The sequence below is a fragment of the Strix uralensis genome, chromosome 12, assembly GCF_047716275.1.
Source record: "Strix uralensis isolate ZFMK-TIS-50842 chromosome 12, bStrUra1, whole genome shotgun sequence".
NCBI classification, from domain to species: Eukaryota; Metazoa; Chordata; class Aves; order Strigiformes; family Strigidae; genus Strix; species Strix uralensis.
Window position 1 is genome coordinate 24,244,549 of NC_133983.1, and position 27,988 is coordinate 24,272,536.

The 27,988-nt window shown below is 41.5% G+C and overlaps 1 protein-coding gene across 1 annotated transcript in view; it reads left to right on the plus strand.

The window, feature by feature from the left end:
* Window positions 1-63: 63 nt before the first annotated feature.
* ZFHX3 (zinc finger homeobox 3) overlaps window positions 64-27,988 on the plus strand; it is a 671,516-nt gene continuing 643,591 nt past the window's right edge. Inside the window, exon 1 of the mRNA XM_074881669.1 lies at window positions 64-151. The gene's annotated coding sequence lies outside the window, so the exon portion shown is untranslated. The remainder of the gene's footprint in view (window positions 152-27,988) is intronic.

Below are 27,988 nucleotides of genomic sequence, written 5' to 3' on the forward strand. Positions count from 1 at the left end.
GCCGCCATCTTTAAGAGGTCGCCGTCGGCAGCGGGACACCATCTTGGAGAGGTCGCGGGAGACGGACGCGCCGCCGCCATCTTGGGAAGGTGCATCTCCGCTGTCGGCGGCGCGGCACCATCTTGGGGAAGTCGGCTCGCTCCGCCCGGAGGTGAGGGGCGGGCCGGCGGAGCAGGGAGGCGGGCAGCCGGCGAGCGGCCCTCGCCTGGGGGTCTCTCGGGGGTGCTGGTCTCCGTTCCCTGCAAGCTGCGCCTCGGCGCGCCCCGCCTGAGGGGGGGCGGCTGTGGGGCCGGTTCCTGTCAGCCGGGGGGTCTGAGGAGGCAGGGGCGGAGGGAGGCGGGCGGCCCCGCCGAGCCATGCCCGGCCCCAGCCAGCGCGCCCTTGTCCGCCTGCTGGCTAAATGGCCTTTTGCCGCGTAATCCTTCCAGGGACAGGGTTTTCAGGGGCTGGCCAACCTTCCCCGGCTCCCTCTGCCGCTCTTGTGGAACACGAGTGTCGCATTTGCCTTTTTCCAGTTCTCAGGAATGTCTCCTAATCACCATGACCTTTCAGAAAATGAGAGCGCAGCCTCACAATGATGTAATCTTAGCACTAGTCTGCAGGTTTAATATGCAGTAGTGCTCTCTCGTCATCTCGATAGAGAGTGCAAACACAAACAGCATATGCGGGGTGGTAGCCCGACCGTGGCTGTGCACTCTGCCTTAACTTCTGTGTCAGTCTGCAACTCCGGGAGTTGCTGCAGCCTGGCCTGGAAGAAACTCCCGTCACCCTGCCTCTTGTTCCAGAGCTTTGGGTAATGTCAGCATTCCCAGGACTGCAGTGATAAAAGTCTATGCAAATAGGCAGAAATCTTTACTGCTGTTACTGTTTTGTTCTCTTCTGAGAGGACTGTGTAGGTAAAGCCAACATCCTTCAGCCTTAGTTTCCCTCTCTAAAATACAGATTTCCTTGACATAAAGGAGAAACAGACTCCAAATTAAGCAGAGTACTTTGGTTAGTCATTGTAGGAGGATTTTTGCGCCTCAAGAGTAGGACCTGGTAGACAACAGAGCTTCTTTTGTGCTTGTAGCAAGAAAATAGAACCTGGGCTGTTATTCCTGAATCTACTATGGAGTTATTATTAACGTGAAAAGTATTAGCAAAATTCTTAAGGATAGTTTCACTGTTTTTAAAGCATTATGATATCCCTTATTTTCTACACTTCCCTCACATTTATGTGGTTTTTGCCTGTTTCTCAGGTCTGACCAAATGGCGGTATTCTGGGTGAAATCTAAAGTTTTGTGTTGCTGTTTAGCATCTTTTAACACCGCAGATTTCAGCAAAAGCAGTTAATTTACAAACTCTGTGAGAATAAGAGACCTCTTGTGGATTTTTTTAGACGTTACATCCTTCAGTGTTGGTGCTTTTAAAAACAATTTCTGGTCGAATTTTTAGAGGTTTTTTCCCAGCAGAGGGAGACATCTGACCGTGAAATTCAAATATAGCCCGTATTATTCTTGTAGCTTGTTTTATCAATATACATATAAAACTCAATGTTCAAATTAACTAGTTCAATAAGTAATTTAGCTCATTGATTTTTGGGCATATCCTAAGTGCCATTACAAGCTACGGATATTTTAAATGCCATTACCTAATAGAAGGAATGTTTTAAGCACCTTTTATTGATTTTATTACTGCTTTATTTTGCTGTCTTGGTTTAAAATCATTTTAACCACTCTGTAATCAAGAAGAAATATATCGTTGGTGAAATACAGTCAATTTCCTAAAAACCTTTGACATCGTTAAATAAGGAATTACAGTTGTTAAATCATGTCAGGCAATAACCGAGGGACAGAAAAGATATAAAATTTGGAGCAGTGGGCCAGCATACCAGTAAGCTGTTTTGACCTTTGGCATTCAGACTCTGTATGTGACAATCACACTTCAATTCTGTTCTTGGTTCTTGCATCAGTCAGAAGAGATTTAAAATCTCAGCGTGCCAGGAAGGTTGTGGAAGGATAACAGAGTATGATCTAGAGACAATTAAGGGGCATTTTAATGACCTGCTGTGACTTTTTGTTAAAATTACTCTCTAACTTAACACATTTGAAGTTTCATTTGCTGGATTGTATTGCTAGTAGTTTAGTGTATTGATGTTATACACAAAAGGAGTAAATTGAGTCTGCTCATAGGGATTTCAGTTACTTCCCTTCCCAGCTCTTTTGACTTGAGAAGATTATCAGTATTATTGAGCTAATCAGCTGGTAGATGTAGACTGGGAATACAGGCAATATGTTGCTTAATCAAAGAATTGAAAAGTAAGTAATGAATGTTGGTGCTCAATAAAAAACAGCTAATGAGTTGATTGCATTGATGTTTGGTGTAATTTAACTGTAGAGTGGCAAACATCAATACTTGTATATGATTTGGCTCATGACTGCTGAGCTGAAACTCAAAGTTTAGAGAGGTTCTGCAGTATGTGAGCACCTGGCAACTGACCTGAAGTGGGGAGGGAGGGAGCTGCATTTTTTTTCTGTAAATGGAACAGTGATTCCATCATTAATCGTTGGGCTTTTATTTTGTTTCAAAAAAACCCCACAACCCAAACAGAAACACACACCCCCCCCCCCCAAACTTACACATAACTGTCTTCAGAGGTTTAAGAATAATTTCTGGATTGAAAAATAAGAATAAATCATCATAAAGTAGTTTAAAAATCAAATTAATGATTATAAATGTTAAACCAACCTCTAGTCTTCCTTTAAGAATGACCCTGATAACCTCAAGGAGGAAGTCAGCAGCAAAGAAACATTATGCTGTCTGGGGAGGTGGGTGTTTGATATGCTGGAACTAGCTATCCCCTTCACGCAGTGTCAGTTATAATTGCATTTTGAAAGAAAGTTCGTTTGCAGAAAGTGATCACTGTCTTGAATGGTGCCACCTGTAACTTCGTTCTGAATTCAGTTTTTGTCATTATTCTCTTCCTTTTGATTTGTTAGGTGTTGTAAACTCTCCTCAAGTGCAAGGTTATACTTGTGGCACAGAAGGACATCTTTGTAGGCTTTTCTAAACCACAATCTGCCACTGTCGGCTCCTGTGAAGCAGCAGGAAGGAAACTGTTGGCACCCATATTCTGAGTGGTTTCTACATCTTTTGTCATGTTCTGACTTCTTTTGCAGCCTTGGGGTTCACACTTCTACTTCAGAAATCTCACTTCTGTCAGGAATTAGTATTTGTCTTTGAACTGTGAAGTAATTATATGCTTCAGATATTTGGTTTTTATTTCTGTGCAAGGTCCCGTGTCATGTTTGGGCCTAGATCCTTATTAGATTGGTGGCACATTCTCTGGGCAGCCATCAAGTGTAGCTTTATGGAGTTTCTGCTTGCCAGCTGTTTTCTAATTTTGCTAATGCTGGCCTACAAAACCACAGTAACACAGCTGAGGGATGCTTTTAGTGGTCTTATCTTTTGCCTTCTCCTTTCAGTCTGCCACTATTGGAGGTGGGGGACAGTGATGGAAAATTTTAGTAGGGGAAAAAACAAATGGAGATGACTCTGTTGGTAGAATCGCAGAAGGATCTGATCATCTACAGACCGGGGAAGGCATGCATACATCAATTGGTATTTCTAGGTGTCCTTTGCAATGATGAGTGTTAGAAACGGAATGGTGCTTTAAATAAAAATACCAGCAGGGCACAGTAACACCCTCAGCTCCTCTGGGCCGTGACCTGAGCCTTGGCTGGCTGTGTGGTAGGCTGCACCCTCCAGACTCCCAGCCTGTGCTGCGTATGGCTCTTGAGGTGTGTTTTTCCATCTTGTCTGAGGAGGAGCTGCTGTTTGCTGCTCAGTTGCCTCTCCTGGGGAAGAAAGGTTTGATGATCCATGTCGCTGGGTCTCTCCCAGATAAAGAGGGTCCCATATGTACCTAGAGGGCTGAGCGGGTGAAGGAAGATTGCCTAAGCAAGCAGATGGTGGGCTGTGGGCAGGGCAGACTGGGGGTGTAGGGAGGAAGGTAAATCACGCAGAAGGCAGTAACACTTCAGTCCCATTTGTGTCTTCTGTGTCACTTTACAGTGTCTGCTAGTGATAAGTGGCATTCTTGGGACTTTGGCTACAAAAGATCCACGCAGCTGGAAATATTGATGCCTGATACTTTGAATCCTAATCCTAAATAACACTTATTAATGTGCTCCTTTAATACTGGTTGTCTTTGTCTTTAGAGAAAAACCCTACTTTATTTTCCTAGATTGGGGTGGGGAGAACTGAACAGTTAAAGAAATAATGTCCACTGACATGTGTATTCATTGAGATGCCCTCTAAAATGTGTTTAAAATCCAGTCAAGAGAAGCTAGGCTTTCTTTAGACCTGTTGATGGTTTATCACATAATACCTTTGTGCTACCAGTTTGAACAGGAAATATACTTTATTTCCCTATAAATATGTTTAGCTTTGTCCACATAACTGTAGTTTCCTGTTAAGATTTCCTTGGCCAGGGTGTGCCATAAACTCTTTTAGAAGGAATGATGCTGCCTGGAATTGAACAAGGATAATGCAAGCCATGGAAGCAAAACAGAAAGCCACCACAACATTAATTCTAATTTGTTTTGGTTCAAGTGTAATTCAGTGAAATGGTGACAGTGTATACTCAATGCATGATGCCATAAAGAGTGTCCTCATCCAAACTGCAGTTTGCTTCTGGAGACCTCCAAATAACCGTTTTTTTTCCCAAATGTCTGTTCTGGAATGTAATCTTTAAATCAAACTTTTACATCTATAACTATAAATTGATCTGTTCACTTTATGATATGATTTTTAAATATTTGTGTTGTAGTAATTTGTTTCTTTGTTTCCATATAGAGTACTGTTGCTTGACCAAAAGGTACATATATAAGTAGAACTTGTGCTACATAGCATAATTTGGCCATCTGTGAATATTGCTGTAGTTTCTGCCAATGGATTTAAAAACTTTTGTCCATAGCTGTGGGTTAGCTGGTGATACGGATAATCCTATCCTCCTTACAAGAGTATATTGGGAATTTCGACTGATAACTTTTGGATGTAGAATTGTCACTTTCTTTACTTAAAATGGTTTGTAGAAGTATTGTCACGATCAAATGTAAAATGATGGAAAAATCTGTCCTGTTGTCTATTGTACACTTCTGATTTTGTTGCACTGTCCAGACATCACAGGGTATAGAAATGCCTGAAAGATTTTTTTTTTTAATAATCAAGCCACTGACTCTAATTTTTGTATTTCAGTACCGAGTGATTTGCTTATTTTATCCTGGTACCCTTGCTACAAAATTATTTTTTTTGAAAACAGTGGAAACAAACAGTTAAAAAAAGAAAGCACAACAGGTTCTAGTCATACTCATTTTTCCACACCTTGAGGACTAGCAAATTCTTTAATATGAGATTTTATTTGTACAAAGCAAAACTTCAAAACCACTCAAAAGCTTTCTTATTAACTGCTGTCAGTCCTTTGATTTACAAGGGCAATAAAGATCTAGAGGGGGCACATTTATCATGGAGTTCAGCACACCAGGAGCCATTTTCTCAAGCGGTAAAGCCAAGTGATAAAATGAGTTCTTTTGTTCTATAACCAAGACACATTCCCTATTTTTAAAAATGTGTGTGTTGGACTTCTTGGCTTGTAGTTTGGCTGTGTTCCTGTAATACATTTATAAATAGTGAAAAATTGCTAACATGCAGATGCTGATGATGCATCTGGAAAAACAGACTGTCTGAAAGAAAGAAACTTGCTTTCAACTTTGGTTTATTCGCTAACTTTCTTCCAGTGCTAATTCTTGTATGATTTTTGTTTTTAAAAACTAGAGGTATGGTTGGTTGTGTTTTGGTTTTTTGTTGGGTTTGTTTGTTTGGTTTTTAAAGTGACCGTATACCTCTCTGCAAAGCTGAGAGAGTTTTGGTCAGGAAGTAGTACAAATACTCTATTCAAAATAAAGAGCCATGTTCATTGGGTGTAGTGCTATTTTGCAAGATTTAGTTGCTTCATCTGTTTCTAAACTTGTATTTGAGTGACTTTTGGAATGCTGATCTTGAATGTTAGTGAATAGCAAAGTTTAGCTTCTTATCTAGTCCAAAATATTGATGGCTCGTATGGGCGCTTCACTAACAGACACAGCTGTGTGGAAGGAACTGATTGCAAGAGTAAATATCTATGCATGTGAGCAAGGGGCTCGGAATCTGACTATAAATTGAATATTAAAAAAAGTGAATTCTTTTTTTTTTTGTATAAAAATGCTGCCATCTACAGTCTGTTCCCGGGAAGGAGACGCATTGCTACTTTCACCACTCAGCTGCTGGAAGTTCTCTGAAGTCCAGTTATGCTCAGTTGTCCAGTGTTGCTGCAGAGGCACCTTTGAGATAGGAGAACAGAATTGCAAAAAGTACTTTTTAATATATTTTTGAATATAATAATCTTTAATTGTAAATGCAAAACTGTGCAAAGTTGCTCTTGATGTTTTGACTTCAGCTGGGCTGCTGTCTTAGCATCTGGAAGAGCGAGTCTGAAAAAGGTCAGAGGCATTAAACCTTGTTGATATTTAAATCAGCACCACGCCATGGTGCCCGTATAACTACAGCCGTGGTGCCCCAGTCCCCATTTGTCCCCAGGTTATGCAAACGGTGATGGATGGGCTTGGGAGGCACTCTGGACAATAGCTGCTGCTTTAGTTTTATTCTTGGTTTCTTTTATAGACAGACCTTTAAGAAAAGCTGTGCTGTAAGCAGATTGCACTCGTAGCAAAGTTATCGCAAGCTCTTGAATGTGGTGTTTTATGAACAAAAACACTGAATAAAAGGACGAAAGGTATATCTGCTATACTTTCTTTGACCATGGTCAGCAGCAGGTTTGTAGATAAGGGTTAGAACAGGGCAAACATACAGCGGTATTGTCAGAATAAGAAATGTGGAACAACATGGATCTTGCCAAACCTGTTTATTGATCTTAGGTAAACACTCTTCAACTCTACAAGGCGTGTGTGGGACAACTTTTCACTGTATTCTACCTTAAATAGTTTGGAAGTAGGACTCGTGCTATTATCACCCTAGTTCATATGCCTGTGAAAGCACAGTACTGAGAAATTAAAGAAAATGTTTCTTGGTGACTGGTTTGAAGTAGTTAACATCCATAAAGAAGCAGCTGTTACAGCAGCCAGAAGACCGGCCGTAACTGCTGTACTAGCTGACAGAAAACTAAAGTGTCGACTGACCTATCATGGCAGTCATCTGTAGCATAGGGATTTTGCAGATCTCTTTGCTGTAATTTTACGTTGGCACTTGAAATTTAGCAAGAAAAGACATAGTCTAGGAGGCTCACCTTTCTGTATAGTGTATGTTACTTCTGATACTTACATTGGAAAACCTTTAGTCTCTGATATTTAAGGTCAGAAATTATAAGTGTGTTGGGTTTGGTTTTTTTTTTTTTTTTTTAAGCCTGGGGCCTCTTATACTGTAGTGTCTTGAAAGATCCTGAAGTTTTGAGGGGGGGAAAAAAATCAAAATACTTTATTTTATGAAGCAGTTTTGGGGTCAGTTTTTCTAAAATGAATGCTTTTATGTTGGATAGTTTAAAGACCATCTGTTAACTGAAACCAACCATAAGTGAAGTTGCAGTTATGTTTCCTATTAGTCTTGTATCTTTCCTATTAGTCATGTATGAAAGAATACAGAGACATCCAACAGAACTCAAAACAAAAATTGAAAAAGCAGATGTTGAAACTGTTGGCTTGTTGCTTTTTTTTTTACAGGAGCAAGTAATTATTAATGGATCACAAAAATACTATAGGACTAGTTTCGTAAACTGTTACCTAGAATCACAGCTAAAGATGTATTTCTGATTATTGTATATTGCAGTTGAAAATTGGAGCATTTCACTTGGAGACGCTGAAGAGGGTTTTAAAAAATAGATCATGGATGTTATGTCTGGAAGCATACAATGAAAGATAAAATACAAAATTTTAAATAGTTATGCACTTCTAGTCTCTCTGGGCTCATTTATTATGTTGTCATGGTGAGCAAGGAATAAAAAAATAAAATAAAAGGCTGTTCCTTGGGTAGTTGTGACTTATTGGTAGTTATCTTTTACAAGAGTTCCATGCTGACTTAAGTAAAGATCTCTGAGAAAAAAACCCAAACTTTATTTTTCAAATAAATTCAGCTAAGAGCTCACAGCCTTCCATGACACCACACTGAATTATTATTAGTGTACACTGCTGTGAGAATAACACTCACTGCTGTTTAACAACAATGTCTTTCCATGGAATTTCAGAAAGTCAGTAGGAAAATGAAAGGCTGAATTGAGTGCTGAAGCAGAATTAAACTAGTCCATCCTGAAACCAGGATACTTTCATCATTACTTCTCTAAGGAAGAAAAAGAAGAATTAACATGTACTGTATATGCAAGTCCATATGATTTGGTTGAAAAATACTTAATGGCTTGTGTATGTTAAGCAGGAGGTCCTCTCTTGCCTGAATAAAATCTCCTTAATTATAATTCTTTCAGTTTCTCTGTTTTCCATTCTTAACATGCAGTCAAGTATTGGGAATGTATGCAGTTTTGTCTATGTAAAGCTTTGTTTTTCATGGAGAGGAGAGGTTAGGGTTTTTTTTGCTTACTTCTATTGTGATGGAAGATAATGTGTTGCACTTGGTAAATGATGGGATTAAAATAGCTGGGAATTAACAGCCGTGTCTAGGCTGTTCTGTAAGACTGTTCAGACGGACTGTCCCAGCAAGGTTCCCTCACTGAAATGCCCCTGAGCAGGCTCTTGGATGCTTCCATGTTCCCTTGTCTTCAGGTTCAGAGGGTGTCTGAACTGATGGGTGCTGAGCCCACAGGAGTCTCCTACTGCTGGAGGCAGCTTGTGCGATTGGCTGCACTCAGGGCAGCAGAATGGGACAGGCTACTTGGCATCTCTAAGGAGATGCCACTGAGGTTTGTGTGTCCAGTTTGGGAGCTGAGGTGTTTCCTTGGGACACTGAGTTTAGGGAACAGGACAAAGGTCTGTCAAGTGTCACAATAATCATTGCAGGGGCACAGAATTACTGTTGTGAAGAGTAAATCACTTTGTTGCCCTCATGGGCACAGCTATGGACAAAGCCCCAAGCGCTTACTCTACTAATTCTTGGAGAAAATCTTTCAGAAAGCCCAGTTCTGAGAAACCTCAGTCTCTAGTCCTGTCGAGGTTACACAAGCCATGTTACAAACTTGGTGGTAGAGCGCACTAGACTTAGGCTCCTAGAGCAAGGAGGTAGCAGTTGATAGAAAATGGGCACTGATGAGGAGGCTTTCTGGTCTGGATACCCAAAGAGTTACCCAGATTTAGCACAGTTCTGTGTCAACAGCTTTTTGCCCTAAACATAATACACAGTCCTACCAAAGACATCCCTTATTCTGTCTTGGGTACCCTTAAAATCCAGTTTAAGGCACTTGGGCACCTGATCTCAGTGGAAGACTCTCCCTCCTATGAGGAAAATCTTACAGAAGCACCACAATAGCTGAACCATCCCTACAGTGCCATCAGCCTCCGTGCTCCAGCCGGTGTGGTCATCTCGAAGCACCTTGTCTGTCACAGGACTGGAGTTGTGGAGCAGTTGAAGACCTGTACTAGCTCAACAGCAAAAGTCTTCTCTCAGACAGTGGTCTGCACTGGTTGTAGGGAGAAACTCAGTTCACTTGTCCCCAAGGCCCTTGAATGTTTAAAGATGAAAGGAATGTAACCTGCCTGGATTCCTCTGAATTCTTGTGACACCCAGGCCAAGATGGTATGAACTAGGCAGTAAATTAGCCTTGAAGGGGCTGTGCATGGTAAGGTTGGTGTAGCTGATGTTTGTCTTGTTCTGCTGCTGCTTCCTTGTACGGTTTAGACAAAATCACTTTTTTCATTCTGTTCCAGCAGGCTCATTTAGAAAATGGAAAATTAGTTATATGGGTGTTGAGTTTTGAAATTCTTGTAGTGGACATATTTTAGAAACGTTGGTAGTAGTGATGTAGTTCATTCTTGTTTAAAGAGTGTTGAAATGATGTCACTGGACTGAGGAAGCACAAATTTGCTTTAAATGGCTCCCTTTTGTGGGAGCAGCTGGCCCCGTGAAAGATGCTGGGACCAGCAGAGGAGAGGAATTCTGTTTCATGCTTTGCCACTGATGTGGTTACTCCCTCTTCTCCACATACACCAGTGTTTCTAATAGGATACTTTACCACCTCTATTGGTCCCAATACCCGAATTGTTGCAACTTGAGAATAATGCAAAAACACACCTCCTTTCAGCAGACAAAAGTGGGTTTACACCATTTCTCTGTAAGACTGATATGGAAAAATATGGAAAAAAATAAAATAAACCTCCTATAGCAACTATTTTCTTTCAGAGAAACACATATTTCAGGATAGCACTTACAAAGGCTTTATTGGTACTGCATTTCAATCTTTCAAAACTGTTTCCATAACTAACAGGAACTTAAAATGTGTTTACTTTATGTCAAGACTTTAAAATTAGACAATTACACATTCTGTATAGCCTAGGTCTGCATTTATAGACCAAATTTACTGTTGTTCTCGGTGCTCTGCTGTGTTAATTATGTTGTAATGGAACGTCCACAATAGGGATGTCACGTTCGTTTTCCATACCTTCTCTAGCAAGATGAATTTCTCCTGCAGCTTCAAGCAGCACCGCAGAGCCTGGCTTGTGCTTAGGCACTGCTGCCCGCTGCCGAGGGGCACTGCGCGCCCCAGCAGGGCCGTGCCTGGCATCTCGCCCTCGCTCCCTGGGCAGCGTGGTGTCTGCTCCTGCCTTCTCCCCTTGGACGCTCCTCTCAAATATTCCCCCACACCTGCATGTCTTCTCCACAAATTTGACTGTGTCTGCTGGACTCGACCAGTGTGGAGGCCAACCTAATCCAGGTTTTGGGAGAGAGATCCTTCTCCCTTTCACTTGCGCATCCCTGTCTTTTCCATGTCATTACCATTGCTGGAAAGCTTGCCTTTCTGGGTAGACATCACCGACTGAGTCAGTTATTGAAATGTATGTGTGTTAGTGAAAATGTGCCTGTCCCCCTTCTACGCGTCTCAAATACCCTCATTTACTGCTAACAGCAGCAATTCATGTCAGATGCAGTGAATACTGTTTTCAGATATTCAAGAACTTCTGTGCCATCTTAATCTGTGTCAGGCTGTTGACAACTGTATGGTTTAATATCCTTTGCCATGTTTCTCATGTAGATTAAACACTAATATACATATATAGATATATTAGTTAGTAAGCCAGTAGGTTAATGTAAATAAAGATTGGCTTTTTTGCTTGAGTCTGGCCAAATACTGGTTAAAACTATTATACTCATGAAGAAAATGGGGTAATCATCTCTTTTTTTTTTTTTTTTTTAAAGCCTTAATTATCATTATAACTCTTTTAACAGTGGATCTTGTTTGTACAGATACACAAAAATTCAAACCAGATGGCATCTAAAGAATTTCTTTATGCTTAAGGCTTCTGGTATTACCCTGCTGTTGTTGTGAAGGGTGCTGACTGCGTGTTGGGAACAATTAGGTGTGGGGACCTCTGCTTTCTAAAGGTACATCTAACTACTTGTATGGCTGGGAGTCTTTAGGTTTTTAATAGCTGATAATACTTAAATAGGTCCAAGTACCAAGTCTTTAATAAGACTTACAGAGTAATTTTAGGAGAGATGGATGTTTTAATCTCAAGAAATCCCATGCCTCTTTGGAATCAAAATAGAAAGAATAGGGAATATAAACCACACTTTTGTCCTGCTTTGAAAAATCTGTTGTCACTTTTTTTTTGTTTTCTTGTTTTCATAAGAGTGTATTGAGGTAAGAGGAGAGCAGGGTGTGTATGTATATATGCGTGTAAATATTAGAGACAGGAAGACTGAAGAGTTCTGCAGAGCAGGCTTCTGGAATCAAAGGGCCAGAGTAATTTAAATTTAGTGAGGGAAAACATTGTAAAAAGTGAAATGTAATTGTTGAATGGTGAACTCTTACTTTTGTAACTGGTAAGCTGATTGTTTTTTGGCCTTTTTTTTTTTTTTAGTGGAAAGCATTCTTTACTGGGGTTGCATCGTGGAGGCAATTACCCAAATGCTGTTTTCATATTAAGCGTTATATGCTATGTTTGTTGATGTGAAAATGCATAAAGTTTTACTAAAGATTACTTTCTCAGCTTATGGAAAAATATCATTTTGTCTCATCCATTCTCAGATGCTGGTGATAGCCCTTTTAATTTCCCTTTGTTCGTATTGGATTCTAGAAAAGGTTAATTAGTTATCCACTGAGCTTAATGGAAGAAGATTTTTTTAGAATGTAATATTAAGAAATGTTCTACTGGGGTATGAAGGTAACACCACAAGGGGGTACTATAATTTTATCAAATTTGCCTTGGTAAGTTGTTTTATTAAGGTAAAGTGATTACAGCCTGCAGAGTTAATTTTAATATGCTAATACACCACAGCAAGTTGGAAACTTAAATAAAATGATACAATTAATTTAAATTTATAGAAGGTAGAGAAGCCTAGTAAGGTCATCTGTATGTTATATTAAGATTGCATATAGGCTTACCAGATTTAAAAGTCAGTTTTCTTAGCAGCAAGCTTTAGGAGATTTCTGTGTGTACTTTATTGACCTTTGCATGAGGAAGTTAGCACAGTTCTGCAAAAACTGTTCTGTGAAAAGTTCATTTTCATGTGAGAAAAATAACCTTTTGCACAGAAAGCTAATGTTAGAGATGCATGCATTTTAATGGTTTTAACACCTGTATGAAGGTGGACATTTGTTAGGACATTTAAAAAAAAATTTGCAATGCAGAAATGCATCCTCTGGTATCCTCCTTTCAGTGAAGTAATTACTCTTGATTAAACTTTTTTGATAAAAATACATTAATATGACTTGCTGTCAGGCACATGGATGCAGGAGTTGTGTTGCTCAGTTTTGAGGAGTGGATATTGCTGGTTTTGTTTTTGAAGGGAAGAACGTCAGCACTTGTAAAATATCTGGGCTTTTGAACTTTTATGTCACTGCTGTGTTCAGATAATGCCTTCCTGAGCTCTAGAAGAATAGGGTAGAAATGAATTTACCAGAAACAGGCTTTTTGAAAACCTTGCTTTTATATTTGGCCAGGGAAACTAGAAGTATAAAAACTAAAGCGCAATAAAGAATGAGGGAACTAAACAAGAGTACGCTGAAGCAGGAGTTATGGGAGACTAGTTCTAACATTTTTTTTGTACGCAGCTTATTGGTGTTCAACTGTTTTATCTATCTAGAGCAGAATTTATCTGAGCAGCGTAACTGCTCCTGGTGCAGAGAAGCCATGGTTTCAGGCTAGGGAGAAACTCAGAAGCAGCAGCACCACCAGTAACACAGAACAACTGGTGGGAGGTAGGTGGGTATTAAATCCCAAGGGCTGCCATGGGGGCTATGGGGGGAGCATGTAGAACTGTTAACAGTGGTCCTTGCCATCTTTGGAGATTTTGATGAGGTGCACAGAGAGCCAAGTTAGAAAACAGGAAAGAAATACTGTGTCAGTAGAATACATGAGAAAAATATTTTCTCATAATTTCTACAGAAGATAACTAATTTGTCATTGCTGTGATCCTGTTGAGTGAGTTTTACTTTCTTTAGTAGTTCCTGAGATCACAGTTTCCCCCCAGGATATGGGAAACCAGGTTGCACATCAGCAAGCCAGTAGAAAGGCTAGTTTGCCAGAGATAATAATTGGGAAAGATGTAACAAACTGGGATTTTCCAAATGCTTTTAAAGATGTTTTCAGTGGCCGTTTGCAGTCTGTTATTAAAATTTACATATACTCTCTGTGTATACTGAAGGGTTCACTGAACTGACAGGGCAGCGTTATGCCAGAGGAGGGTTCGGTCTGAGAGGCACAATGAGGTACATCTGCTATTCGTGCAAGGAGGTGAATGTATGAAACCCACAGTCATACAAGGATTGATCCAGGTTACTGGTAAAACCTGCCAGATTTCTTTTTTCTGAAATCCATGTATTGTACAAACCTTGGAGAAATGAGGAGTATAGTGGCGGTGTCCTTACCAGTGGGATTCTCCCCTTTATCTATTTTGTAAACCAAGCAAATCACCATTGCCTGTGCAATTTATCGAGTGCTTCCTGTTGCTGAATTTTTGTGCCTGTGTGATGAAATAAACAGATAATACTCAGTGTGGCTTTTTGGCACAGTGCATGGAATCTGACATTTTGGAAGGTCACAATGAGTCAGCTTCGGCAGAAAACAGGTCCTGGTTTACTGTGATCCCTGTTCATAATGGTTTCTGGAGTTTTGGCTTTCTCCTAAGAACTGCACAGCCATGGAAAAGGAGTAGGGGAAAATTTTGCCTCCAATGGCAACAAAATGCTGTTCATTCTTGTCATGGCTTTCTGTGGTTGTTCCTTGTCTTTGTGTTGAAGACCAAGGAGCTTCATCAGAACTTCATTAATGAAGCGAGGTAGCCTGTCTTAGTGTTCCGCATCTTCCACAAGAACAGGAGGCTGGATTTAAGGACATATGAGTAACAATAAAAGGGTATAATTTCACTGGGTATGAGTTTTGTCCCATTTAGGAAGACTGCAGGCAAAATATGGCAAAATTGGGAGTTCTAATCATAAGAATGTTTATTCACAGAAACCTTGAATGTAACTTTTTTCCCAAGAAAAAACAAATGAATGCTTTCTAGATTTGTATAAGAAATTATTGGTATTAAATTATCAAATTATATGCACAATTAAATTTTTATTAAACGAGAAATAATGTATGCAATATTATGATAATCTTCTAAAGTATAACAAGTTTTTAACTTTAACAGCACCATGCACTGTGCCTCTGCTTCTCAGGGGACTAATTTTAAAAGTAAGGCATTCAGCAATTGAAAAGGAAATTATAAAATTAGTCACTTGAGTAATTTAAACATGCAAATAAGTATCCCAACTGCGTTGATACCAGATTTAGCTGAATTTACTAGGGCTGCTTAGACTTTATCATCCTAATTATTTCAGCTTTGTGTCAGGCTTAAGAAAGCAGCAAGACAGAATTATCTGTTACAGAAGTTTCTTGTGGTACTGTACTACTGTACTGTGTGTTCACTAATGCACTCACTGGCAAAAACTTATTCCAAGGTTTTTTCCTCCTAATTAGCAGAACAAAGGCAATCAGCACTGTTCTATCTTTGCTTTTCATAAGAACACCAGAGATTTGAAAACACTTTGATTTTACTTGCCGGGCTGAGTGAAGTATGACGCATGTATATTCTGATATAAAATGATACAGCATAACTGATTAAATTCCAGGTGTTGGAGCCTCTTATGAATTCAGTAAAAATTACCTGTAAGGATGATCTGCCAGGTTGGGCTCATACAAGGTGCTGACTGGAAGCATGTCTCCACACACAGTGGGGGGTTCGTAATCGTTACTCTTCACTGTGTATCATGTTGGTATGCAAACACCCTACTGAGTCATCAGGACCCTGCTGCTCTTGGGGTATAAAACAGTCATTCCCCAGAACAGCTTACATTCCACAGTGGACGGAGGTGGCGAACAGAGAGGAGGGGGTGCTGAGAGGGCTGTGAGCAATGGCTGCGCACACCTCGCCTGTCCACTGTGGATTTATTGCAAGCGTTATGCCAGAGGAGGGTTCGGTCTGAGAGGCACAATGAGGTACATCTGATATTTGTGATGCTTCTGTGCAACAACTGTATTGTAGGAGAAGGTGAAAATATCCTACTTCAAAATGAATTGACAAACATCTTTGGAGATAAAGATTTCAACAGTGAACAAAAAATAAAGGCAAGGCCCTTTATAAACTCATAGCTCTTTAAGTGATTGAAGTACCTTAAAAATAAACATGCGTTGTTTTGTTTTGTGTACAAAGCATAAGCGATAGGTAGAACTGCAAAGATGGATTTGTCACATTAAAAAAAAAAAGTCTTGAGGCAACTTTTTAAATGGGTAGAATTTGAGCAAGATTGCATTTATCAAGGCTGTGGAGAAGGTTGTAGGAGTTATGATGTTATGTGATAAAGGCTTGATCAAGACGTTTAGTTGGGTGGAAAGGAAAAGCCACATCCTAATAATGTCAGGCAAGAAGAATGTGAAGTTAGATGTGATGGAAGAAATAGAAAGATGAGACTTGGGTAATGGCCAAGTTATAAGTCTAAACATGGTGATGACTGTGAAGATGAGTCAGGAGAAACAAGGAATGCCTGAAGGCAAAAATTGAAAGGTATGCTTTGGTAAAACTCTCCTTGTTTAACCTTGTGGCTGGACATACACATGAAAGAGAAGGACCATGATTTTAGTTTGGACTGGGGAGACAAAGCAGGAGGAAAGAGGTAGAAGAGGGGTGTTGGTCTGAACACAATAGTTAAAATCATCCTTGAGAGTGAATTTGCTTAAGGAGAAAGAATATGGCTGAACCATTACAGCCTTCTTGGGTGTTGGCAGGCTCTCAGCTGTGCCAAGGTCCAGACTCCTGGTGCATTGGGCAATGTTGCTGATGCAGCTGCAGCTCTCCGAGTCTCTGTGTAGGGCCGTCCCAGTGCAGGGTGCAGCTGGCTGAGCTCTGGCTTCCTGTTGCCATCTGGGGACAGACAACTGTTTTTTCTGTCATGCCTTTCCCAATGAGACCTTCATGGTGGAGAAAATGGAATGGGGTTTGCCTCCTTTCTGTTGCCTGAGTGGCATCAATTAAGCAGAGTAGGGCACTGAATCATCCTTGTAGACTGCTCTGTTGTTCAGTCGTCTGTTCTAGGTTTGCTGTGATAATCGAGACTTTGGCAATACTCCGCCTTTCGTTGTTCTGTTTAGATAATGATTTTTTTTTTTTTCTCAGAACCATCTCCTTTTGTGGTGTTTGCTTTGACATTAAAACATATCTGACTACCATGAAAATATATTTTAGAAATCTTATCTACAAGAAACTAGTTAAACCTTGTGAGAGGAATGATGATGAAAATAAACACGTGACCCAATTGCATGTGCAGGGCTGTTTTCAGACCAGTATTAATCATAAAAGAATGTTAATACAAAACATTAAGATAAGAAATCAGAGACCAGTCTCCACCTACATGAAGTCCAGGAGCTCCCTGCTGAGCTTTGCTCAACCAGCAAGTATAGAAGTTATGTTATTAAATTGCTTTAGACCTTATTATTGGCGTTTGGACGAGCATTCAGAGGATGTAAGATTTTTTTTTTTAAAAGGTATTTTAGTGATAAAAGACTGAGAGTGAAACAGACATTTCGTCTTATTTTTTTGGCATAACTTTTTAAATTTTCCCCCCAGGAACTGTACATAACAAGCACACTTTCCACATGTGGGTAGAAATGGAAATAATCTTTGCAGCTATGGACGCTTCTTAATATTAGTTGAAAGTAAAGATGCACATAGGGCTTCTGCTCTATAAAGAAGGTGAGAAAACAAATAAGAACAAGTGTTAATTCATGTACACAGAATTTGCGTCTGCACAGCAGGTGAAAATGCTACATTAATGCTGGAAATATCTGCCCTGCTGTGTAGTTTTCCTTCCTTTTTATTACTTCAGTGTTTGGTCTCATATGAATGCACCATACTTATTTGCATGTTATCACAACAGATTCCTCTTTGCTTCTAGTTACCCATATAAAGAGATAGATGCTCCACATGACCTCAATAAAGTATTTAAATGAAATACTATATTAAAAATATCTTGGTTTTCATAGTGCAGTGTTTATATACATAAATATTATTTTTAGTCTAGGTTATTAATTGCACACAAAAATGCTAAATAAAAAGAATGTTGTTAAAATGTAATGTCAGACACTTCTAATTATGGAAGTGTCAGAAGCAGGGTTCAGCTGGAATCTCCACGAGATTAAATTGAAAATTACCTAGACTGTGTGACTCAAAGCATCTAGCGCTGTTGAGCACTCTATGTGTGAAAACAAATCCCATTAACTTAGTGCCTGAAAATACACAGCACATTGCAACTGACACCCCCTATTAGCAGGCTGGGGTCAGTTTCTGTGGAACATACAATTAGCGACTACCTCTGGCAAGTCTGATTTAACCGAGTGCTTAAATTTGTAGAAGCAGTCTCTCCAGGGGCAGGATGAAATCCGGTTCTCCAGGGAAGCACTTAGTTGTCCGTAACAATCAGAAATTTCTTCCTGTTGCTGCCCCCAGACCGGCCTGACCCGTGTTTCAGAAACCATTAGCTGTGGCCGTGGTGCAACCATGGAGCTCAATAACGTGTCTCTGATCAACGCCTGCTTTCAGAAAGGGACTCAAATCTTGATCCGTACGTGTACGGAGATGGAGAGCCCGTGCTTTTTGGGGCTAACTTCTCAGTGATTAGTACTGTTGTCACCAAAAACTTGAGCTGAATGTCCAATTTGAATTAGCCTGTTTTCAGTAAAAGTGCCTTGCCTTGGTCTCAACTGTTGCAACTGGGGTAGGACAAGAGGAACTTGTGCATCGCTGCGGGCTGCTCCGCGTGACCCAAGCTCGCGCTGCCATCAGGTATTTCAGGTGTACGATGCTGCACGCTTTACGTGGCTTCCCACTGGATTTCAGTGGAGTTATTTTATTTTATCTTAAAAAGAAGGGAGACTGGTCTGGTGGTGGTCCTGAGGTCAGCGGCAGACATGCTGCCTGGTGCCCCGGGTGGTGCTCCCCATCCTCTGGCGCGTTGTCGGTCTGCACCAGCATTGGAGGTGTCGAGGGCAGAGTCTGGCGCTGGGCTTCTACAGGACCTAACAAACACAGCTGATTGTAAATCCACCATTTGTTATAAAATACGCACAATTCTATATTATTTTATATGCTAAGTTTATTCAAGGATTGGATACAAAAATCATTGCAGACAATGCTTCATCTTGTTTGTGTCCAAATTACTAGCTATTTGAAGCCTTTGTGTATGAATAATAGTGAAATATTGGAAATGTGTGTTCCAGGGATTTACTCTGTTCTGGTTCTCTGTTGGATTTGCAGTCATCTTGTCTTAAGATATGTGCTGTAGAAATAATTCCTTTTTTCTTTTTCCAATTAGAATAAGAAGGAAAAGAACATACAAAATTCTAATTAATTTGATAATTTGGTCTTTCCATCCACACAAATTCCCAGTCAAAGTTTGTCCTTCAGGAGGAGCCGAGTGTGACATGTCATGCTCTGTTTTGGTCTGTATATTTGCCTACCTATTTTATTAATGCTATATTATCCTCTGAAAGGGTCAAACAAAGGCAGTGTATAAAGGGGAATATTTTTTTTAAAAAGGGAAATGAGTGCCGTAAGTGGAAGAAGGGTGAAAGCACATAAAAAAAGACAAGCATCACATCAGTCATTTTAAGTTACTCTTCCAGACTGCTTTATGTGGCACTCACATTTTTCCAGTGTGTTTTTCTGATAATGCTTTATGTATTTTACTTGACACAGCAGGTACTTGGGATTTGTACTTTCGTATACATGAATCACAGAATGGGCTTTTTATTTAAAATTGGTATTTTTACACAGTTTTATGCAGCCAAGTGGTGAATCGGTGTACTAGTACTTCAAACTGGCAGGTCAGTAAAGCGTGGTTATAGTCAGAACACTGACTGTAAAAGTGACATCATGGAATCCTCGTTCTTTTTCAATGATTCCAGCAAAATTGCAGTTTACAAGCTAAAATCTGATTCCCCCCGCCTTCTTCCCTTAACTGCAGGCTCTGGCCTCTGAAAACCCATCTGTTTTCTTTCTGTCTCATACATTATCATCAGTAATACAGGCTCTGTAGTTGGAGCTTAGTGAATGCTTCTGTTTATGGTGTGTGAGGCAGGCAGGCTCCAGTTTGTACTTCTCTGTGTGTTGCCATTGTAGAGATAAAAATAATAGAAACTTCTTTTAATTACTGTAAGCAACAATGTGCAGAGAAGAAGCAAGAGCTGTTTTCATATTGGTGCTTCTCTGTTCATAACGAGAATTTAAAAAATATGGTAGGGCCATATTTGTAAGCAAGCAGCATGACAAACCTGCCCCAGGGAAAAAGATCACATACTCGAGTTGTGTCGGAAGGAACAGGGGCAGGATGGTTGGAAGCCCTCTGAAGGGCTGTCTCAGACCTTGGCTGCTGGTCAGGATCCTTTCCCTCAGTTTCCTGATGCAAAGTGCTCAGTCTGAGCTGCTGCCTGAGAATTTCCTCGGCTGTGTACAGCTTCCCTGGTGCCTTAGGTGGTGGTAAGTTAAAATAGCGCTGGACTGCTCCAAGATATGTTTGAGACTTGCAGTCTTCTTCCAAGATACAGGATCCACAGGCATTCCTCATATCTAGGCCTTACTGAGCTGACCTGACAATGTATGCTGGTGTTTTAAAGTACTTGACGTGCTTTACAGAGTAATTAGATCAATGAGAGGAATGGAGATAAATGAAATAGCACATGTGTGCTCAGTTATAGCTCAAATGTAAAGAAAAATTACACACTGAAGGATGGAGACGCAGCTACAGCTTCTGAAAGAAGCCTTCCAATGTTTTTATCTGGAAAAAAGAGGACTGTTATAAACTTAAGTGAAATGACTCTTACGAGCAGAAAAAAGCAAGTTGTGCGTGCTCACGCTCTGCTCGTCTTTCATTTTACCATGCACTGCAAGGTTGGTCACAAACCTGGAAAAACATGAATTTTCTATGCTTTTTTCTGGAGAGGGCTTTGGGAAACAGCAGACACATGTAACTTTTTACAGTGAAGTGAAACTAAAGAATTTCAGTCTCCATATCTGCTGTCCCATGCACAGGTACCCGTTACTTGTACAACTTCTTTGTCTTATCCTGCTGGTCTTTGGGAATTCACTTTCTAACTGCTCAGAAGAACAGAACAGTTGGATACCAGTGGTTTCCTTTGTGGTGTTCCCCTATGGACATTTACACCGAAATACTCATCCCAAGAACACAAGATAGCAATACCTCATGTGAGGTTTGCATCTTCTGTTTCCCAGGAAAGGGAAGGAAGGAAGTTTCCTTGTTGCGAGGAAAAATGGAAGGCTGTCTCCCACCAGGTGTGGGATTTGGGGCTGGAGTGATGGATGCTGGAGTAGTTGTCAGTGCTCTTCCTCCGCCACATGGCCAAAACCACTGGAGCTATTGCACTCCCTGGGCTACACGTTCCTGCTGGAGTGGTCAGCGTGAGCGTTACCTAATGGTGACTGCACCTTGCCAGCTCTGAAGAGCAGGTAGTTTGCATGATGTAATTAAAAGGAACATTTTTTTTAATGAACCAAGTGGTCAGAGAAATCTCTTGCACAAGTTAGTACAGGATACACTGTCTCAGTGAAACGTCTCAAGTGGTTTTGTACACACAGGCCATGGTGAGCTGCTGCCTTGGGGCTGGCTGGGGGAGCCTGCAAACGCTGTGCTGCACCTCCGGGCGTAGCTTCCTTTGTGGCTCCTGGCCTGTCAGAGGCAGAACTGTGCCAAAATAACACTGAGATGTGCTGACTGGCATTGTGGGAGGTGATTGTTCCAGTCTCTGGGCCTACTTTATCTTCATTTTGCTTTTTGTGTTTTCAGCATTTTAGAAGAGTTCATCCTTCAGGTCTTCAATACACAATGAAATATTTAATCATTTAAAGTTCAAATTAGGTCTAGAAATGAAAGGAGTCTGGATCCTATGGAGAAAACCCAGTGTCTCCAGACAATATCAATACCAGCTCTTTAAAGCCAAGCTGGCTCTTGGCTGCCCAGGTGACCTTGGGGCATCCCTGCAGCTCTGAGTCAGCGGGGAGACTTTGGATTCCTCTGCAGGTTGTTTCTGGAGCTTTCACTGGGCAGCAAAAATGTCACTCAAAAAACTTGTAGTTTAATGAAGTTGTTGCTCTGCAAAGAATGAGTTAGATGAGATAGCTGTCAAAATATGTGCTTGTTCCTCTTCTGACCTAAAAAGTCTATTTTTTGTTCCCTGATGTCATGGGGCCAAACCTTCACTCTTCATTGACTTTAGAAAGACGACTGCAATTGTGATACTGTGCTGGATGCATTGAGGACTGTGTAATTAGCATCTGAAATCATTGCTTAATAGCTTGTCTTCATAAATTTATTTTCCCTTCTTCTGGGAAAAAAGTGTCGATATTTTAAGCATTTTAACTGTTGCTGCTTATTTTTTTTTTTTTTTTGCTTCCTTTTATGACATAAAAATTCGGTTTGCTGGTTCATTTTGAGCCTGACTGGAAGGGTAAGTTTGTTTATTTTGGCAGCTTAGTTGTAGATCAGCCAAGAGGAAAATGAAAAACTGTAGCCTGTAGGCATTCTGCGTGTGCTTATCTAAGTACCGCTGGAGCAGGGATAACTGTCTCTTTTTCATAGGAAAGGAAAAAAAGGTTGGGGAGAAGCTTCACTTATTTATATTTTATCTTTTTGTTTGTTTTTTACTGTATCAATTATGCATGGCGTCTTGAATGTGACAGGTCTGTTGCCAGTATTGGCAGTGGCATAGACACACCTACAAACAGTAAGCTGTGAGGGTATGGTCTAAAGTACTTTTGCCCAACAGAAGTTTAAATCAATATATTAAATATTTGTTTTTTCTTCTCCTAATGTTTTGAAACTAACTTGAGACTGTCTATCTTCTGTTTGAGTATTAATCTAACAGTGCATCAGAAAACAATAATAATTTCTGTAGGCTCCTTTTTTGGTGTTGTAATTCAAAAAAGGGCATGCATTCTCACAGATGGGGCACAGCTGGCTGGTACCCTCAGGACTCTGCTCTCTAATCACAGTCAAGGACAGGCGTTGTTGGGTTTTATTGCTGTGATCCCAAACATCCCACAAATTTTATCAGTCCTGTCAATACCCGGACAGGACACGTGAAGGATGCAGAGGGAGCCTTGCTGCCACCTCTGATGCCATGAAACCACCCAGCAGAAGCATCCTCTGCATCCTGTTTCTCTGTGGGTGACATCTGTGCCATCAGCGGTCACCAAAGTGTAGAGCTTTGCGCTTGGGAGTTGGCAGGTAAGTTAGGGACGGCTAATTCCTGCTTTAATAGGATTTGTAACATCTGGACCATGCAGTGTGCTACCACACTGATCTGAAATACTGAATAGCTTTATCTTACAAAACCTGTGATGCTCACTCTTAATTTGCTTTTACACAGTGCAGGGAAGTAGAGCATTATCATATATTTCACATTAAAATATTTTAAAGATCTGTATTTATGAACTTTCCAACAAACTTTATCACTTTGCATTGTGCTTTATGTGCTGTTTATCACTGGGGTATGTGGCAATTTTTTCTTAGGAGGGCTGATAAACATGCAAAATCCTAATTTGTTAGGAGTCGTTAAAAGTTCAGATACTATTGCTGTTCTGTTTAAAAAAAAAATAAATACTAGGCAGGTAGAAGAAACTAAATTGAAAAAGTGAGGGACCTATGTGGTTTTTTGTTTGGTTTTTTGTTTTTAAATGCTCCTTGCTAAAAGGCATCTATCTTACCCTCTGAGGACTTGGGTATTGTTTTTATGTCAGTTCTTTCACAAATAAACTATTCTTTCTGTTATTCTAATCGTACATGTACACTAAAGCCTAATAAAATTCTTCCTTGTGTATCTGAGAGAAAAACCGTATTCTTTTGGGAAGGCCAGTGGCTGTGGCTCTGGTGGATTAGCAGATGAGAAGCTTATTCCAGAGAAACAGCTCTTTCAGGAAAATTACTTTGACAGAAAACTCTAATTCATGTGACCAGAATTCACATGCTCTGAAAGTAATTAGGGTGACAGGCTTCAGTTAAAAATAAATACATAAACCAAATCCAACAGTAGATCTGGCTTTTGCTTGTCAGCCTTCCTCTGGCTGTGGGTCCATCCTGCTGCTGAGGGGGAGCGGGGTAAATGTGGGGGGAGGAGTTACTGATGGGGGGGTGAGAACTATTGCTGGGAAAACAAAATCATCCCTCTCCTTTTAGCTAGAGCTCTGTCTTTCAGGAGCCGGGGGCATAAGCAGCCTCACCGCGGAGGTGCCGTGTCTCATGGCCGTGCCGCGGGGAGGCAGCGGGTCGGGAGGTGTCAGGCTGGCACTGCCAGGTTTAGCCACGTCCGTGGTTAACGTACGAGAGGGGGATAAGGGAACGGGGCGTTCAGGTCTCAAACGCTGCTGGCAGCAGGCGGCCGTGTGCCGGACCAGCTGCTGGTGGCATCACCCGTAGGACACCCGCTGTGCCCCACCATGGGGTGGCGGAGGCCGGACTGGAGGTGCAGTTCCCCGATTCCTGTACTGGCAGAAAGTGTCTATTTTTTTTGATGTGTCTTTAAAGCATTAAAAAGTCTTTGGGGGCGGAAGGGGAACAAAACCTCTAGCAGATGCTTTTGATGGCCTTTTTTTTTTCTGGCCAGTACACAGCACTAAGAGTCATTTCTGACCCTTCTTACTGTCCTAATAACAAATTCAAATTGTGAATTTAACGCCGCTTTGCTACTGTAAGTTGTGTGCCCGAGGCAGCACCTTTCCACTGACTCATATTTTTCCATTCTTAATGTGTGCGCGGGGGGAGCGACGAAGACTGAGAGTGCGCTGGGCTTCTGTGCCAGCCTGGGCAGACCCGATTGCAGGAAAACCAGCTTTACTTTATCTTATTTGGGACTAACCCTAATTGTATTTCCTTACGCTGCTGAAGCGTGTTTCTCTCCCTCCTGCCTCTGATCCTATTGCAACAGAAGTCTCAGGCTGTGATTAAATAAAAGCAAAATCTGTCCATGGTGTTTGACCCACATGTGCCATGGCAACAGCTGGATAGGGTGGGAGTTTCTGTGTGTGTGCTTGCTTATAAAAGTTTTGGGAAAATCAATTTGCAGAATCAGGACGACTCCCAGTGCAGAACTCACGTGTAAACCAGGCCTGCCGCCGGGTTGCTTGGCGCAGGGCCGGTGACGGGCAGGGGGGAGGCAAGGTGGTGTGGGCACCTCATGTGACTGTGCCACCGGCGCACCATCACCCTGCCCTGTCCCGGTGCTGGTGCCCACTGGGCGCCTGGGTGGGAGGTGAGGGGCATCCCCCGGGCTTAACACGGGGCATTGGTGTGCCAGGTGGTACCGGCACAGAGCGGGTGCTCCCCTGGCCCAGCCTGGCAGGCGGTGCCCGAGCCTTGCCATGGGAGGAATGTGCCCAGCAGATTTCCCCCAAAGGAAACATGAGGAAAACATCTTGTTTTAAGAGAGATATTTAATATGTTTTTCATATTTGGAAAGCAGTTAATGTCTGGGAATGTCCTTTTGCTCCCCAGCCAGCACGATTAATATTACTTTTGATCTTTTTTTTTTTTAAAAAATTTAGATTAAAAGTGATTTATCTGCAACAAAAGCAACAGCAATTACTTACCCTGTATTAATGTTTAAAGTTGCTTTCTTTTAAACGTTATTTTTGGGAGGGTAAAAGTTCTTAAAAATAAACATGGTTCAAATTATTTTTAGATTAAAATACTTTATGGAAGGAGAGCTGAATTTTAGCGTTTGAGCAGTAAACCAGGAAGTCAAGACTTTGGGGAAAACACAGATGTAGAAAGGCCGAGCAAAAATGTGCTTTCAACTGACTCAAGCTAATTGCACAGAGTGCCTAACGAGGATGCTTCTGTTACTGTGCCCAGGTGGGTTGGTTTGCTGCCTTGCTGTGCTGCCAGCCCTGTGCTGGGGCTCAGCGGGCCGGGCCGTGCGGCGGGGGGACGTCCTGCTGGTGGGCACAGGCAGGGATTAGGCACAGAGCTTCACCAAAGAGGGGGGGAAGCACCCGGCCATCGCACATGTGAAAGCCTTGCCTGTTCAACTCGTTTTGTAAAGTGTTGATAAAAACTTCCCTCTGCAGCACGTCTCCACGTGTTTTATATAGGATTATAAACTAATGCTCAAGTAATTCCGAATGTGCTTGAAAAAGTATGTCAGAATGATTTTTGTATCTTTTTTGCCTATGAAGCTGAAAGCTTCATCTGCCTGGTCCTCAGCACTGCAGGCTGGCTGGGAACCACCTAACCGCTAAACACAGCTCCAGGTCGCAGGGTGGCGAGCATAGCGTTTTAATATTTATTAATTGTACCGTGGCCCCTTCCAGAGCCAGCAACAGGCGTCGTGTCCTGAGGCTGGGGAGGGCCCCTTTCTGCCCCGGGGAACAGTGGGCTGCAAACCCTGGCCCACTCCTGCACTGAAAACGGGTGGCTGCTGGGGCTGAGCATTGCTCGCTCCGCATGGCTGGCTGGGACGCTGCTCATGCCCAGCTGTGCTGGAGCAGGGAGGAGAAAAAGCCCGCTCTGGTTCTTTATTACTTACTTATCTTTCTCATTTTTGACGGTTTAAGGGTTATCTCAGCTTATGCTTTAACTCTGGGAGAGTTGATGACTGGCAATCCGACTGTCACCTGTACAAGGGGTTTTGGATGTGCAGGTGAAACCTGTGGGTGTGGAAGGATGGAGGCAGCAGCTGCTGGTGCAGGTCCCTTACGGGCAGAGAGATTACACCGGCTTTACAGCCAACGAGGTTCTGACCGAGGATTTTCACAGTTTTTGTACTAATTTAGTATTTCTGCATTTCATTTTTCATAACTTTCTTTAGATAATAGGCAAGTTCTTTTGTTTGGTATTGTTGTAGCTTTATCTTCTATTTTAAGACTAAAATCCAGCTTACAGTAATGCTGAAGAGCAATTTTATATGGTGAATTCTGTCAGACGAGTCCTTTTTACCCAGGAGTAAGATTTCGACAAATGCATTTCCAGAATTCATTGAGGTATTCATTCAGATTGATATTTTTCATAAGAACACAAGTGCCAATAGACATTTCCAGCAGCAAACAGGGCTGTTTTACTGTATTGTTGGCAATACCTGATGGCCCTTGGCCGGGCTCAGCTTGAGTACACAGTCACCCGCCTGCCAAGAGCTTGCAGGGGCCTGTGGCGGCTATGTGAACACCTTTACTAGGACCTGAGTTACTCGAGCTGCGTCTGCCTTCAGACAATGACCTTTATGAAGGCTTCTGGGTACTTATAAACTTAGGCATTATATGTATACTGGCTTCATTTAACTCAAATTGCATTTAATTTTAAATTGCAATTGCAAGTAAATTCTATTGCAGGAGAAAATGTGATTTTTTTAGGGAAATAAAACTTAATTACATTAAAGTAATATTTCAACCTCTTTTGCAGCAAGCTCTAATCAGTAAATGCTTGATCTTTAGAGCGTCTTAACAAAATGAGCTTGTGATCTGTATGTCCCACTAATGAGGCAAAAAACAGCTGCCAAAATTTGGTATTACTACTGTGTGAAATATGCAGATTTAGTTTAAAATCAGAGATATTCCCCAGATACGATTTGTAGGAAAGCGGGTGAAAACTGCCAAGGGTTGCACGTGACGGCCAGCCTGGCACAGGCGGCAGATGAGAGCTCCGCTCGGGGGCTGCGTGGCCGGTAGGTGCAAACCCATCCCCAGCTGCAGAGCGAAGGGTGGTCAGTGGTTCGGGGGGGTCTGGCCCCCTGCTCTCCCCATCGCGCCCACGTCGTCAGCACGAGCGTTTCTGCTGTATGACCCACACAAGAGTCCAGAGACCAGAAGTGTCTCCTGGGCCGTCACAGGCAGCAAAGGTCCCGCTGGGCAGTGAACAGGGTCCTCTGGACTGGGATGCATTGAGTTTGGATCGTTGTTTTTTCTTCTAATTGCTCTCTGCCTCGGGCCATGCCATGTCTAATTAATAACATATTAAAAACCAAGACTAACCCGTTGAGTCCATAATGCATGAATAGGCTAAAAGGATAACTCCAAGTTACTTCTTCCTTACTTACAGAAAATAGAACTGGGTTTTTCGTTTTGTATTAAGACCTTTCTGGTATGACAGCGCATTCTGTACCACATACATGATTTTCAAAGGAAACATGGTTTATCCTTATCATTTGATTAAAGTCTGGGATGAGTAACAGAGATTTCCTTTTACTTACATCTTCCATAATGGTCCTACAAGATCTATTTGGCTGGAAATATTGCAATGGTCCAATTATTGTGCAAA